The 13,487-nt window shown below is 39.8% G+C and overlaps 1 long non-coding RNA gene across 2 annotated transcripts in view; it reads left to right on the top strand.

The window, feature by feature from the left end:
• Nucleotides 1-13,487, top strand: part of LOC131504567 (uncharacterized) — an 86,301-nt gene that overhangs the window by 49,094 nt on the left and 23,720 nt on the right. For both annotated transcript variants that reach the window (XR_009258058.1, XR_009258059.1), the window contains one exon: nucleotides 4,763-4,889. This is a non-coding gene — a long non-coding RNA (uncharacterized LOC131504567). The remainder of the gene's footprint in view (nucleotides 1-4,762; nucleotides 4,890-13,487) is intronic.

Here is a 13,487-nt window from a genome sequence, read left to right as displayed (position 1 = left end):
TGGTTGGTGAATGGAGGAACTAGTGCCAGAACTCCGAGCTCCTCTCTTGCAGAAACGGTGTCCTCTGTCCTACAATACACAGATCCCTGTTAATATATTTTAAAATAATTACAGAAGAGATGTTACAGACCCTTCACACAGAATCTGATCAATGTTTATTTTGAGGAGAGTGCACTAATATAACATTAGTTTTAATTGTGTTCTCCATTTGAGAACAGTAATCATGAAAAGAAATTAAAAGATTGAGTTCAGGATTGATTTTCTTGTGTTTGCAGCAACGATTGCAGCTTCAAGAATTCTGGAGACAGGCTTTTTTTCAGAGATTGTTTTGACTTCTCTGTGTCAGAGTATTAAAGACAATCTCAGCGTTCGGTGCAATATTAATTGTACGGGGTTTGAACCCAAACCTTCTCTATGGATGTGCCTGTGCATTACAAACAGAGTGTCAGGGCAAATAAATACATACTCATGTGTAGCATAATACAAATAATTAATGATACAGATTAACAGTTTCTAAGCATTAGATTGTTCCAGCTCTTACGTGGATACTTGTTTGACATGTAGTTTCGGTTCATATTTACAATACTACATCGTATAATGGGTGTGGAAACAGGCTCAGTGGAGTAAGGAACTTGTCCAAATTCACACAGGGGTTGGGTGACTGAGTTAGGATTTGAACCCAGGTCTGTTTGATTTCAGAGCCGCTTATGCTCTAAGGCACTGCTTTTCTTTTATCACATCGTGGAGCCTCAGAAATAGGGAGGGACAGATGGAGGACTTCTGATGGAAGGAAGGGAGATGAATGAGTGGGAAGAACAAAGCTTTGTGGGAAGGGGCGCCTGGGTGGCTCCGTTGGTTGAGCGTCCGACACCAGCTTAGGTCATGATCTCACAGCTTCTGAGTTTGAGCCCCACATCGGGCTTGCTACTCTCTGTGCAGAGCTCGCTTCAGATCTTCTGTTCCCCTCTCTCTCTGTGTCCCTCTCCTGCTCCTTCTTATGCTCTTACTCTCAAAATTAAATAAAACGTTAAAAAAAAACAACTTTGTGGGAAGAGGAGAGGCTGTAGTATGTGCGAACCACATGAGAACAGAAATCAAGAAGATATGGCATCTGGTCCAGACTCTGGTATCAACTAGCATGACTTTGGAGATGTCACATACCTATTCTGTCATTTAATTTCCTTGTTCATAAAATATGGAATTGGGCTTAATTAACAGTTTTCTAGACAGGTTCTGTGAGTTCCAGAGATTCAAAGAGTGACATGGTTTCTAGGAGGGCCGTAAAACAAACACAAAATGCAGCTCACTCCTATATAAAGGAGTAGACAGGGGCTCCTGAGTGGCTCAGTCAGGTAAGCATCCAACTTTTGATTTCAGCTCAGGTCATGAGCTCACAGTTTGTGGGTTTGAGCTCTGTGCTGGGCTCCATGCCCACTATGGGATTCTCTCTCTCCCTCTGCCTCTGCCTACCCCTGGGCCCCACTGAAAGAATATCCTTTGATTCAGAAAGTCTATTTTAAAATTATCCAAACAAATTAATCAGAGCTGCACATAATTTATATGAAGATATTCAGTATAGTAGCAAGATAGTTAACCCAACCCAAGTGTCCAACAGTGGAAAATTGCATATGTTACATATATCCATGCAATAGACTATGTATACATTAAAAATAGCATTTGTGAAACATACTTAATGCATGAAATAGGTTCCTTATTTATTGTTAAATAAAACTGTAGGTTACAAAGCTATGTAAGTCTTATGTTGTGTATATTTAGAAAGCTCTTCTCCCACATATCTCTATAGCTGGGTTCCTTCCTTTAAGTTTTTGCTGAAATAGCATCATAATCATACAATATATCTTCCCTACCTCATGTCATCATGGTTTATCTCTCTCTCTTTTTTTTTTAATGTTTGTTTATTTTTTGAAAGAGAGAGAGACAGAGTGTGAGCGGGGGAGGGGCAGAGAGAGACAGCGAGACACAGAATCCGAAGCAGGCTCCAGGCTTCAAGCTGTCAGCACAGAGCCCGATGCGGGGCTCAAACTCACAAGCTGTGAGATTATGACCTGCGCTGAAGTCAGACGCTTAACTGACTGAGCCATCCAGGCACCCGGTTTATCTTGGCTCTATTTTTTGTTTATTGAATATCTCACTAATGGACATATTATATGCTTTATTACCTATCTCCCCTTCGCTTGAATGCAGGTTTCCTAAACGCAGGGACATTTTCTGTTCACTACTGTATTCCACTGCCTAAAGGAGGAGCTGACACATAATTAGGACTCAGCACATGATCGCTGAAATGAATATATAAATATACAAAATATTAATGATTATCTCTGGGTGAAGGGCTTATGAGTGCTTTCTTTTTAACATGTCTTTTTTTGTACTTTTCAAAAATGTTTACAGTGCATACATATTACTTTAAGAATCAGAAACAGATGGAGCAGCTGGGTGGCTCAGTCAACTGAGCTCCTGACTTCAGCTCAGGTCACGCTCTCATGGCTCTTGAGTTTGAGCCCCACGTAGTGCTCTGTGTTGACAGCTCAGAGCCTGGAGCCTGTTTCAGATTCTGTTTCTCCCTCTCTCTCTGCCACTCCCCTGCCTGCACTCTGTCTCTCTCTCTCAAAAGAAATAAAAACATTTAAAAAAAAAAGAATCAGAAATAGAAGAAAAATAGTTTTAAACCTTCACTTCTTTTGGAGCGAAATCTACCTCTGTATCTTCTATCTTCTGAAACTGTGCCAAATCAAACACCCATCCAATTACATATAAAAGTCATTATAATATTTCAAATAGCTATTCTCCTCCTCCCTGGCATTCCCCTCTGCACCGTATTGCTACCACCACTCCATGGATGGCCCAAATTCAAGTCTCTTCCCTATCATGGCTGCTTTCATTAATCTCTTCTCTTTCTATGGTAAGGCAAAAGTCACTAGTCAATGGTCTAATCTTAGTAGTAAGCTAAAAAACATGCAATAACTTAGTTCTTTTCACTTCAAAGAGGAACACATTGTTTTGTGGCATTGTGCACTCACTTTTGCCTTATCTGTTGTGTACACACATGTACCTATATGCCTCTTACTGGTTCACCTCACCTACTTCATAACTTGGACTTATCTCTTTATGAAAGATAAACAATGGAGTCCAAAATTTAGGTGCACATAGGGAAGTATTTGCTTAATTCATGTATTTTTAAATGTTTCTAATTTTCAGTGTTCTCAAACCTTGGCTTTAAAGTCACCGTTAGGGGCGCCTGGGTGGCTCAGTAGGTTAAGGGTCTGACTTTGGCTCAGGTCATGATCTCACAGTTTGTGGGTTTGAGCCCCACATTGGGGTCTGTGCTGACGGCTCAGAGCCTGGAGCCTGCTTCTGATTCTGTGTCCCTCTCTCTCTCTGCCCCTCCCCACTCATGTTCTGTCTGTTTCTCTGTCTCAAAAATAAATAAACTTTGAAAAGATTTAAAATAATCTTTAAAACTTTAAAAATATCCAGAAATAAATCAATTAAGGAATGAAATTCATTAGTTTCAATTTGTATTTGGTATCACTGCTAGGAATAAATGGATTCATCTGAGACTGAAACAGAAATATAGTGGAATTTCAAGAAAGGGAAATGGTAGCACCATTTATTTTCTCTCTATACACGTATAAATGAAAATATTTTATATGTTTTTAAAATAATGTGGCTTATGTGTACAATTTTCTTCTAAGTACTTAGGACCAGTTAAATAAGATCATCATAAGTTAAGTCCTTCTTGAATTCAAAATATCTTTTCTAATGAGGGACATGTACTTTGGCTGGAAGATTGTATTTATATATATCAATTTATATATCTTTCTTTATATCAATTTATATCCACATATCCATTTGTCTTAACATCTTTTCTTAGATGTCTCTGGTATCACATATTCACATATCCAAAATTGAGTCCATGATTTCCATCTCAAAACATTTGTTGTTTCCCCTTGAGTTCAGGATAAATTGAGAAATATAATAAGGAAATGTAAGATACAATCCAAATATCACTGCTGCACATACTCAGGAATCCAGGCTGACAGAATCTCTGATATCTTATAACTGTGCTGTCTGGGTCCTTCTGAGTTGCCTAGCAGGAGAGGAACACATGAAAACTCTAGTGTTTCTACCTAGAAGTGAAACTTTTCACTTTCGTTCACATTTTATTGCTCAAAGTAGATCACATGGCCATGCCTGATTCCAGGGAGCCATATGCCCAGAAGGAAGAATGAATGGGAAAGCTGGTGATAACTAGAATTTCTTCCACAAGAAGAAACTTAACCTGTTTCATTCTTTTTACTTGGTTTGATCCATTGGACTTTCGTGTTTCCCGCACCTGTGATCTTGCTCCCCATCTCCATTCTGTGCTGAGGTCTGGGAGGTGATGCGCACTGGGTCTAGAGAAGGCCCAGGCAGTATCTAACCTAGATTTCCCTTCTCTCAACCTTCCTATTATTCCTCCCAAAGCCCTGGAAAAACTTTTTATTTTACTTCCTTCATGGGAGCTGGAGGCATCCCTGAAGCCAAAAATTATATTCTTGCCTACATACACCCTTCCCTATTCTATGATCAATGCCCTAGTCAATTCTTCAAACTTTAGACCGATATTTAAGGGAATTTTTCAGGATTCAGAACACCTCTTTCTCTCTCCAGAAAACCAAGCTTCCAAGAGTACTGCTCTAAATATACCTAGAAAGAAGTCTGATTTGAAACCCAAACCTGAGTAATGTTCCTTTTGTTCTAGGCAAGAACTGCATTTTCCTCAGGAAAAAAAACAAACAAACGCTATTCTTTTGAAGTTTGACAAATTACAAGACAACAAGATTTAGAGAGAATTGAGAAGACATAAGATAGTCTTATGTCTTCATAAGGTAAGTTATTTCTTCTGTACCTATATCTCCTCTAAGCTACAAGATTCATGAAGGCAGGAAGCAAATTGTTTGACTCGACATTGTTGAAGCAAAATATTATTTGAATAAACAGAGGAATAAATGAACAAGCAAAAGTACATCAGTATTTTGGATAAAACAGGGAATACATTCAAATTTACAATAGGATCCAACATTCTAAAGTTTTTTCTCCAAAAATAAAAGGGTGACAAAGTGCTCTGGGTGGACAAGAAGTTCACTCCAGTGAAGGAAAGGAATCGAGATGCACAGAAGCCTGTGCAAAGTGGCAACGTCAGAGGACAGTGAGGCAAAGCAGGAGCCACTGAAATATCGTCTGACCCAACATTGGGAATTTGTCCTAAGTTCCTTGAGGAGGGAGGTTGTGGAAATCAAAAAGAGCAGCTTGCCAGGGACTCCATATGAGAAGATGTATTTTCTCTCAAATAAACACTGCAGGACTGGCCAGAAGTGGGGGTGGGGTGTTCATTTTCCAGTTAAAGGGCCACAAGGTGGTGGGAGCAGAGCACATGGAGAGGTGGTAATGGCTGAGACAGCAGCTCTGTTGACCCCACAGCACTCTTGAGGTCTAGATTCGGTCCTTACTCATTTTGGATCAAAATCCACCAGAGACTGTACGGGAAATGCAAAAGACTTGGAATCCTCTTGTGACGAGTTCAAGGGCCACAGGTCATCAAGATTAACTACCCATAAGAGGCTTGAGGGACCTCAGCAAACAAAGGTCACACATTGAGGCTGTCATTGCTACATCCTTGCAAAGCTTCTCTCAACACACTGAACAATTAGATGAACGAGGTCTCCTTATGAGAGGAAATTCCACAAAACCCTGTAGGGATGTGTTGAGAAACTGCACTACGACTATTCACTGGGATTTGGAATGATTTTTTCCAGATTTTATCACTTATCAGCCACCAGAAGGTAGTTCAACAGCATTAAAACCTTGATGGCAGGAATATGACAATGTCCAAAATCAACCCAGGTGAACTTTGAACTTTCAGTCTACGAATACATGATATTGATATCATTTCAAGTCCAAAATACCCAGTTCTCGGCTATGATATCATTGGCGAAAACTGTCCAGAATTTGAAATTGGAAATTTCTTTGTGACCAAATGTCATGGACTTAGTATAAAAAATTATCCAGCTGGTTCTGATCATAAGAGTAAAACTGTCTCCAGTTCCCAGAAGCCTACACTTGTCTATTTATTTCATGATTGTCTATGGAGAGTGAAGTACTATTTTTATGCATGTTAACTTTCTTCTTATGAAGTTATCATTATGTAAAATTAAATTATAAAAAGTGACCACACTCAATAAATTTCTAACCTAGAATTTTTGTTATCCCCTCAAAATAAACAAGTACTGGAAAATGTCTGAAGGGATCTTAGAATATGATTTTTTGAAAGGTGATCAAGTAATTGCATGACAAGTAACTGTAGAGTTTGTTCATTTGTTTTTGTTTTTTTTTTTAATGTTTATTTGTTTTTTGAGGGAGAGAGAGAGAGAAAGAGAGAGACAGAGTGTGAGCTGGGGAGGAGCAGAGAGAGAGAGGGAGACACACTTTAGGCTCTGAACTGTCAGCAGAGAGTCCGATGTGGGGCTCGAACCCACAAGCTGTGATATCATGACCTGAGCTGAAGTCAGATGCTTAACTGACTGAGTCACTCAGGCACCTCAGATTCAGTTCATTTGTAAGAGAGTTGCCAGACTTCGCAAATAAAATATAGGACACACAGTTAAATTTTTATGTCTCAAATGACATCTGACATAGAGTTTGGTCATGAAGGGTGACCCTGATGATTTTTCTAAGTCCACCTCCAAAGGCCAGGACCAATCTCTAACATACTTATGTTAAAAAAATTATTTGTTGGGGCGCCTGGGTGGCGCAGTCGGTTAAGCGTCCGACTTCAGCCAGGTCACGATCTCGCGGTCCGTGAGTTCGAGCCCCGCGTCAGGCTCTGGGCTGATGGCTCGGAGCCTGGAGCCTGTTTCCGATTCTGTGTCTCCCTCTCTCTCTGCCCCTCCCCCGTTCATGCTCTGTCTCTCTCTGTCCCAAAAATAAATTAAAAAAAAAAAAATTATTTGTTGTTCATCATAAATTCAAATTTAATGAGCATCCTGTATTTTATTTGGCAATCCTAATTTGGAGGAACGGGCTGCTTGCCATGGCACTAAAAGTACTATTGTAATTTTTCATTCTGCATTATATTTATACCATTAGTCTTATTTATAAGAGAGGAAAGCAAATTTAATTGGATAGCAAAATATCACTGAATGAGATTACTCTGGATTTTTACTCTATCAACGTTTTCCTTTGCTAATGCTGAGATCTGTATTAGTTGGAGAAGAGGATTTGTTGTGAAGTACTTTAGGGTGGTGTAGCCCAAGATTTTGTAAATGGGAACCGTCTCAAAAGAAATTCTCTACACCTGTGAGGCCTCATTTTGACCAGCCATAGATTTTCATTCTAGTGCTTGAAAATTCCCAATGAAAGAGAGGAGACAGCTTAGATTTACCTCCACTTAGATCCTGGAAGTTCAGAGCTTTGCATCTTTACAGGAATAAATGTTCTCATTTCATTAATTGGCTCAGGGAATTTAGGTCAGTTTAGTGATCTATCACATATTTATGGTGAAAGCAAGTGTACATTGCAAAGCCTCTTGAATTCTTAAAGAGCAGAGAACACTATTTAGAGAATAAGTCACCTTTGTTTGGTTTTACTATTTGTAATAATAAGAGCTCCAATTCATTCAACACTGAGTATGTTACAGGCACCGAATAAATGATCTAGAGTCATTATTTCTCTTATCCTCACAACATTGCTCTCAGGTATTTTATCTCCAATTTATAAATAAGTTTTAATTTTCGCCGTGGTTCACACAATTGCCAAGTGCAGAGCTTGATTGTAAACCAAGTTGTTATGTGAAAGCATACATTTTAACCACCGCACTGCACTTCTCACCAATTTGTGTGTTGCTTTTGCTTTACAGCATGAGATGACTGCTAGCAAGGCCCTCACAAATAAGCCCCTTTACTTTCTTTCACTCAGAGTTACAACTTCTTTCCCCAAATGCCAGGCATATTGAAGCTTTGCTCACTTGGAACTTAGACAAACAGGCCACATGCATTCCTCCAAGGCACTAGGGAAAATGGAACAGTGAATATTTTTCTGCCTAAAATGACTCACATTTTATATTGACTGATGGGTCCAGCAGTGAAACTCTCAAGTTTTTGCTTCAGGGTCAAATTCCTTAAAAGGAGTTTATGCAGGCCCAGCCTGGCTCACAACCTGCCAGAGGTGTCATGGATGATTTGAGGGTAATCACACTCCATGAGGAAGATCAGCATGTTTGTAAAAGCCACAAGTCCAAAACCAGTAGTTAAGGGAAAGTAATGAGAGTACTTCTGGAAGAAGATATTGGGAAGTGATTGAAATCGTTCTAGCTTTCAACAGCTAGTGAGATTAGCCTATGGATGAGTCCCTCTTCCTCAAGAAAACTAAGGCAGAGCGTGAATAATCTGCCTTTAGCATCATCAGAATCACCTTGATTGGAAAACTGACACACAGCCTCGCGATTGATACAAAGCACTTATTTTCTTTAAGGGAAATACTATTGACCTTTAATAATCAGGAAAATACAGATGAGAGGAGAAATAAAACAAAGGCACAATTTGTGCTAGTTTACTTCTGTGGTGCTGTTGACACTTCATTGTATGTTATTATTATGCCAAAAAGACGGCTCTAACATTAACATTTTGCAGGATACCTTTCATGCACAATTTGCTTTGTGTTAAATGCTACCCCGGTGTCCAGAAGATTTAATGTGCCTGTGCTGCTTGTCCATAAACTTTGGCCACAATTGCTATCATTGGCATAATTAAGGACATATGTGAAGTACTTTATTGACATCATTACTCTATAGTCCTTTGGGCAAAGCCTGTGAGACAAGTCATTTTTGTCATCTATTTCTATTGATAATCTCTTAAACTTTTTTTTTTTTTTGAGAGAGAGAGAGAGAGAGAGAGACAGAGTGAGTGTGAGCAGGAGGAGGGGCAGAGTGAGAGGGAGAGAGAGAATCTTGAGCAGGCTCCATGCCCAATGAAGAGCCTGACCCAGGGCTCGATCTCACAATCTGGGGGATCATGACCTTAGTTGAAATTGAGAGTGGGACTCTTAGCCGACTGAGCCACCCAGGACCCAGGAACCCTATTATTGATAAACTGTTAAAATAGAGTCCAGTATTTAATAAAGGTAATGTGCATACAGCTGGAAGTCAGAATATTTATTTGGAATCTAAACTCTGCGATTGACTCCGTGTATGATCTTGGGACTTAACCTTAGTGAGCTTCTACTTCCTACTCTGCAAAATATGGCAGCTTGATTGGAAACTTGAGCCATTCCATCTAGCCATCACATCTAATGACCCTTGTACAAGGGATAGCAATTTATGTCATTCTGTTTAACCAAGATCAAGCACTTGCTGAATGCCGGGCACCAACATTTCCTGCCCTGAGAGGAGACCCAAGGCTTTAGCAGCAAGCAGCAGGCACTACTAGAGATCTGACTCCAGAAATAGTCAACTAAGTCCTCTAGCCCACTGTTTGCATTGTTGTTTTGGCAAGCTTCGCCGTCATTTAAAAAGTGCTAGGTATTGCAAATGGAACCTAATTGTATAAAAAGATTTTGAGAACTTGCAGAAGCTTTTGGACTGAACTGAAGGATCTAAGGTATCTGAGCACTTGGGCTATGCTTGGAATATGCACATGGTAGGAGTTCAACCAATGCTAGAATGAATGGAGACACCTAGATGGCTCAGTCAGTTAAGCGACCAACTCTGGATTTTGGCTCAGGTGATGATTTCACAGTTCATTGAGATCGAGCCCTACTTGGGCTCCACACTAATAGTACGGAGCCTGCTTAAGATTCTCTCTCTCCCCGTCTCTGCTCCTCCCTCCCCCCATGTGTGCACATATGCTCTCTTTCTCTCAAAATAAATAAGTAAACTTAAAAATGATACTAGTATGAATGAATTAATTAAAATGTTGGGATAAGAATTTCACATTTGATTAAGTTTCCAAAAATGGAAACATCTTCTCCATGTTTAGCAATATCATCCATACTCCATAGAAATTTGAGAAATAGTGATATTCATATATTGTATGATGTTTTATGGTTTGTATTTAACATTCATTTATGTTGTTTTATTTGATGCTATTAAAGCCATGTTGGTTGGTAAAGGAATTATTACATCCTTCAGTTTTTTTTTTTTTCAGGAGAAAACTAAAGTGCCAAGAGTCTAAGTTAGCTGCCAAGACTCTATGGTAACAAGTGGCAGGAGGATATGCATTCTTTTCCACCACACAGTTGTGTTTCTATCATAGTTTTCAGCTGTCACTGAATGAGATAATATATACAAAGTGCAAGACACAGGAGGCAGTGCAGTATAAAATTCATTTCTCCCCTTTCATTCTCTGCTTATCCTGTGGAAAGGCTAGAAAAGAACTTATTTGAGTGGCATGATTCATTTTTCAGGGACCGTTGAATGCCTACCAACAGCCAAGAACTATGCCAGGCTTGGAGATACACATGTGAGCAAGGCTCAGTCCTTAGCTTCAAGTTGCTTACTCTCTACTGCAAAAGACAGACAAATTAGGGTATTTTCCAAAAATGTAGTCCTTATTTGGAGAAGTACCTCCTGTGAGCTAAAGAGAGATACCATATCAGTCTTGGGGCAGTCACAAAGACTAGCCAAGAAAGTAACTATCTGACATTTGGCTTTAGCAAGGCTGTGGTGGTATAAAATGTGTCCACAAGTTCTTTGACATTCCCTTCAAGAGATGGCGTTTAATTTGCCTCCCTTGCGTGTAGACTGGACTTACCGACTTAATAAAAAAAAATATGGCCAAAGTAATGGTGTTTCACTTCCAAGACTAGGTCATAAAAGACACGTGGCTTCTGCCTTGCTCCTTCTCAGACCTTTTGTTTTGGGAGAAGTCAGCTGGCATGTTGTTGGGATGTTCAGGAAACCACATGGAAAGTCTTATGTGATGAGGAGCTGGTACCTTTGCCAAAAGGAGGCAAAGGACTGAGACCTGCTGCCTATAGTCATATGAGTGAGCCATCTTGGAAGTGAATTCTCCATCCCAAGAAAAGCTTTGGATGACAGTATCCCTGGCCAACAGTTTGACCACAATCTTATGAAAGACCCTGAACCAGAATCTCCCAGCTGAACTGTTTCTAGACTCCTGACCCACAGAAACTATGAGATAATAAATATTTGTTGTTTTAAGCTGCTAAGTTTGGTTACTTTGTTACATGAACAGTAGGTAACTAATATGCAACAAATGGTAGGGGTCTCATGTAAGTGTTCAAGGTTGAGGGAAGAGCGTGTGCTGAGATCAGGAAGGGAGAACATGACATGTTTGAGGAAATGAAAGCACATAATACTACTGGCGACTCAGTTTGGGGCTGGAGGGATGGGAGAGTTGGTAATGAGGTAAGCAGATCATGAAAGGTCTCATAAAACATGGAAAGGAGTTGGGAGTTCTTCCTGTGGCCTGTAATATTTACAAATGAGGAAACTCACAGGTATGGTATAATTGGCAGAAAGTATATGCTCTTTTAATTTTATTCTGCTCTCTTCTCTAATAACATGATTTCTTTCTGGCTAAAAGTCTTGATGAAATGTATAGCCGTTGTAAAGGAACTCAGAAAAGTAGAAGCCACAAATTACACGGGCCTTCAAAAAGAGGAGGTTAGGGACCAGTGTTGCACATAGTTCTTTTGTCAGGGCTGGGAAGGATAGTGGCCAGGGGCTTTATTTGGGAAACTTCTTGAAACCCTACGTGTTCCATATCTCAAGGACGCACTGGGTCCAAGGAAGAGGAGGGTGAGGGTGGGCTTACTCTGCTCTAGTAATATTGGAGTTGCTAATGAACTATAATCGAAATGGTATTTCCTTCTGGTAAGTTACTGCTTGTAATCCCAGGAAGAGATTGTTCAGTTGTTCTACATTTGGGTCATTTTACCATCATACCTAAAATGTGCAGTGCTGTCAAAAGATGAAAATAATGTTTGAAATGATCCTATGAATGGGCATTACCCCTGCGCTTATCTAAAGCTTGTCTTCACATTTGTCTGGTCCACACGTTTGTGCCATTAGTTTGGGGTAGCTGGTGAGAACGCAGTTGCTAGTTCAGGTATGTTTTCTTCTGGCCGTTTCTATCAAGAATATTTAACAGGCAGTGTATTTGAAGGTAGTGTAAAGGGGCAGGTGCCACAGGCCAGGCATTTAGTGTGTGCTGGTGAAAGCAGGTCAGGCAGTGGAGTAGGAGAGTCCATTCTGCATGCTGAAGAGCAGTTGCTACTCAACTGCTGCCAGTTACTGTCATCCAGAAAAGCAGGTCTTACAACCCCAGAGTTTCCGGTTTTTCAATACAAGCCAGGAATCCAAATTTTTATGTGAAATTTCCTGCTTTTTAATTACTTAAACTGAAAATTTGGTTTGTTAAATTGCATGTTAGCATTGAACAAGCAGAGAATAATTAAACACACACACACACACACAAGCGCACACGTAGTTTAGATGTAGCTCATGAGCTCCCAGTTTGCTCTATTATAATTAACAGCTCTGCCTCCTCAAAATTCATATTCCAAAAGCAGCTAGAGTGTTGCAACTGAAACACAATCCTGTCTACAGTCCTTCACCTTTTACCTCCTTCCTTTAAAGTTTAATTTATGCTCAGCTTTCATTTTTAATTTTTTTTATTTTGGAGAGAGAGAGAGAGAGAATGCACACATGAACAGGGGAGAGGGGCAGAGGAAGAAAGAGAGAGAATCCCAAGCAGGCTTCATACTCAGCATGGAGCCCAACATGGGACTCAACCCCACAACCCTGGGATCATGACCTGAGCCAAAATCAAGAGTCAGACCCTCAACCAACTGAGCCTCCTGGGTGCCCTGACACTCAGCATTTAATAATTATTATGGGTAAGTGTGTATGTGTGAATGTGGTAAGGAACAAATTTTTTACAAGTGTGAAGTGGTATTACTCAACTAGTTAAATTTATGCTTAGTGTTTAACTAAAGCAAAATTTAATTCAGAATCATGATCTCTAGAAAGCTTGTATTATAAGAATCTGCATAGGTTACTATTTCCCAACTTGATTTCAGCTTATTGATGGCTAACAGTTTATATATGTGTTCCCAGAAGCTAGCACTATATAGCTAGCACATATATAGTTTATGGTACAAAAGAAAGAATAAATAAATGAATATGGATAAAAAGAAGAATGTAATCCAACTTCCTTGGTTCCTCATCAACCTCTTGGCTATTTTCCCCAAAATAGAAATAGAGGGCAATAGGTTCTATCTTGGTTTCTTATGAGGATTTTTCACCACCCACACATTCCTATTTCTAGTATAATATGTACTCTCTGAGAGGAAGGGCACGAGTGATATCTACATCCCATAATAGTGCTGCTCTGAACAATACGATGCCATGTTTACCCTTCCTGGCCCCTCAGGATACAGTTCAGTTTCTTGGCTGTTACTCACTAGAA

Source organism: Neofelis nebulosa, chromosome 2 (genome assembly GCF_028018385.1).
Source record: "Neofelis nebulosa isolate mNeoNeb1 chromosome 2, mNeoNeb1.pri, whole genome shotgun sequence".
In the NCBI taxonomy this organism is placed as follows: Eukaryota; Metazoa; Chordata; class Mammalia; order Carnivora; family Felidae; genus Neofelis; species Neofelis nebulosa.
The sequence above is the reverse complement of the archived record's forward strand: the minus strand, read 5'-3'. Positions and strand labels throughout refer to the sequence as shown.